Source organism: Carlito syrichta, unplaced genomic scaffold (assembly GCF_000164805.1).
Source record: "Carlito syrichta isolate Samal-C Ts95f unplaced genomic scaffold, Tarsius_syrichta-2.0.1 Scaffold130403, whole genome shotgun sequence".
Taxonomy (NCBI): domain Eukaryota; kingdom Metazoa; phylum Chordata; class Mammalia; order Primates; family Tarsiidae; genus Carlito; species Carlito syrichta.
The window spans coordinates 33,054-36,425 of record NW_007074499.1 but is presented as its reverse complement, the minus strand read 5'-3'; positions in this window follow the sequence as shown (position 1 = coordinate 36,425).

Below are 3,372 nucleotides of genomic sequence, written 5' to 3'. Positions count from 1 at the left end.
TTATAACCCACTTCAATGGAATAAAGATTACAGCCACTGATCTTTTCTTTCTTTCTCTTTCTTTCTTTCCTTCCTTCCTTCCTTCCTTCTTTCCTTCCTTCCTTCCTTCCTTCTTTCTTTCTTTCTTTCTTTCTTTCTTTCTTTCTTTCTTTCTTTCTTTCTTTCTTTCGGTGAGAAAGCAGGATTTATTGAGAGGACAGAAAAGCTCCCACAGTGGGACCCAAAGGGTTGCCCCCAATCTTTTCAAGATAAGCTTTTTTATATATTTGCCTTCCAAAAAGCTGCTATACAGCATTGACCCTAAAATCCTTAGAGTTAGAAGGAGTTATATTCAAATAAAGTGCTCTCCAAGGCAACACCTTACATCTTTCTGAGGCATCACAAAGGCTTTTACAGTCCCACCCTAGAGTTACCTTTGCTTTGAAACTTTTTTTAATTTTTATTTATTTCTTTATTTCTTTATTTCTTTTTTTTTTTGAGTTGGAGTCTCACTCTCTCACCCAGACTGGAGTGCAGTGGCCGCTCCCGGCTACCGCAGCCTCGACCCGCTGGGCTCCGGCGACCCTTCCGCCTCAGCCTTCCGAGTAGCTGGAACCACAGGCGTGCGCTACCACACTGGGCTAATTTTTTGATTTATTGCAGAGATGAGGTCTCGCCAAGTTGCCCAGGCGGGTCTCGAACCCGCGGGCTCAGGCAATCCACTCACTTTAGCCTCCCAAAGTGTAGGATTCCAGGCTGAGCCACTGAGCCCAGCTTGAAACCCTTTTTTAATTGAAGAATCTTGAGAGGCTGAGAAAGAGAAATTACATTATTTTGTAACCCAGTCGTGGCTCCTTTATATTTAACAAAGTTTTTAAGCTTACCTCTCTCCTCTCAAATTTCACAGTAAGTATCAAAGGAAGCCAGACAATACTTTCAAAGGCCTTCCTGGAAGTCTTGTCAGCTATAGCACCAGTCCATTTGCTACGTTTTTTGTTTTCATGTTGTTGTAGGTAGCAGTGTTATTACACTTCCTGCCACTGCACTGCAAGGCTTATTGTTCCTCTAACTGTTACTTGTTTCTCCCTTTTCTTTAAGACCTGGACAACAACTTCCTCATGGATCATCAGACTTCTTATAACAGTTTTTTAAGGTCTTTTCAACTCCCATTTACCACCTGATCTCAAAACCACTGTCATATTTGTGGAGTTTGTATTCAGCACCTCACTTCCACTTATCAAAACCTGTTTTGGGTACTATGGCTGCCTAATAAATTATCAAAGAAATTATCAGCTTAAAGCAATCCTTTTTTTATGCTCTTGGGTTATAGGACAGGAATTCAGACAAGACACAGCAGGGATGGCTTGTCTTTGTTCCGTGATAGATATGACCTTGATAAGCAGTTTTAGTGTTTTTAGTAAAGAGCAACCATCATAAGACCAAAAATATTAGTTATATGCTTTAAACCAGTAGAAGAAAATTCAGTCTTTTTGACACACATTGGTAAAATACACAAAAAGAAGATATGATCAGTGGAAAAATATGAAATAAGATGATATCCTAAGAAAACAATAATTAAAATAAACGTAAATGGGTAAATTTTTCCAGTTAAAAGACAAAGAACCTCATTTGAAGGGGACAAAACTAAATCTAACAAAATGTTGTGTACATGAGACACTCTTAAGACAAAAAGGTACAGACAGTCCAGAAATAAAAGGATGAAAAGCATCAGGTAAGCGTGAACCAAAAGAAAGTTAGAAAAGTAGTCTTAATATTAGATAAAATCAAATTTAAGACAAAAATGTACCATAGGAACAAAGATACAAGAAAAATACGTAGAACAGGAAGACATAATCATCAAAAGTACACATGCTTTATTTGACATACAGTCTCAAAGTGCATCAAGCAGCATCTGACAGAAAAACAAATAAATGAACAATTGTGGTTGGTGATTGAAACATGGCCCACTAAGTTGGCCCACTAAGTTGAAAGCACAAGTACATAAAGAATTGACATAAATATAAGCTCAAGTTATTGTACATATGCATATATCCACTAATTTTTAAAGAAGACCTAAAACATCTACAAATATAGATTATATGTGATTATAAAAAGCTTCAATAAACTCCAAATGTCCAATATCATAATAGACAATACTCTCTGACCATAACGAAATAAAATTAAAAGCTAACAACCAAATAGTCTAAATTCTAGATAAACTAAACAACATATTGTCAAATTACCCTTGGGTTTAAAAGACTGTATAAAAGAAATTAAGAAATACTTAGGAAAAATGACATTCAAAATAGTAATGATCAAAAATGTGTGAGGCAGAGCTAAACTGGTATTTAGATGAAAATGTTTAACTTTAAGCACATTGATATGCAAGCTGAAAAGTTTTGGCACAGCAAAAGAAACCCTCAAGAGAGTAGTAGAGATGACCCACAGAGTAGGGGAAAAAAATATCTGCAAGCTATGCAACCAACAAAGGCCTAACATCCAGGATCTACAAGGAACTCAAGTGAATTGACAGGGGAAAAAAGCTCCATTAAAAAATGGGCGAAGAACATGAACAGACACTTCTCAAAGGAGACATCTAACAGCCAACAAACATACGAAAAAGTGCTCAGCTTCACTAATCATCAAAGAAATACAAATCAAAACTACAATGAGATACTGCCTCACAGCAGTCAAGATGGCCATGACTAAAAAATCCAAAAAAATGAGTCATGTTGGTGAGGCTGCAGAGGAAAGGAAATGGTTCTATACCTTGGTGGCAATGCAAGCTAGTTCAACCTTTGTGGAAAGCAGTGTGGTATTCTCTCAAAGAACTAAAAAGTGAGCTTCATATGAGCCAGCAATCCCACTTCAGGGAATTACACCCAGAGGAACATAAATCACTCTGTCCAAAATATACTTGCACACTGATGTTCACCACAGCACTATTCACAATAGCAAAAACAGGACTAACCCAGGTGCTCTTTGAAAGTAGACTATTAGGCTGGGCTCAGAGGCTCAGTCTGTAATCCCAGCACTTTGGGAGGCTGTGGCTAGTGGATTTCCTGAGCCCGCGGGTTCGAGACCTGCCCAGGCAACTTGGCGAGACCTTGTCTCTACCATAAGTCAAAAATTAGCTGGGTGTGGTAGCATGTGCCGGTAGTTCCAGCTATGTGGAAGGCTGAGGTGGAAGGATTGCCAGAACCCAGCAGGTCGACACTGGGGTGACCGTGAGTGTGCCACTGCACTCTGGCCTGGGCGATGGAGTGAAATTCCAACTTAAAAACAAAAAATGAAGCCGGGCTCGGTGGCTCAGCCTGTCATCCCGTGCCTTTGGGAGGCTGAGGTGAGTGGATTGACTGAGCCCGCGGGGTCAAGACCCGCCTGGGCAGGCGA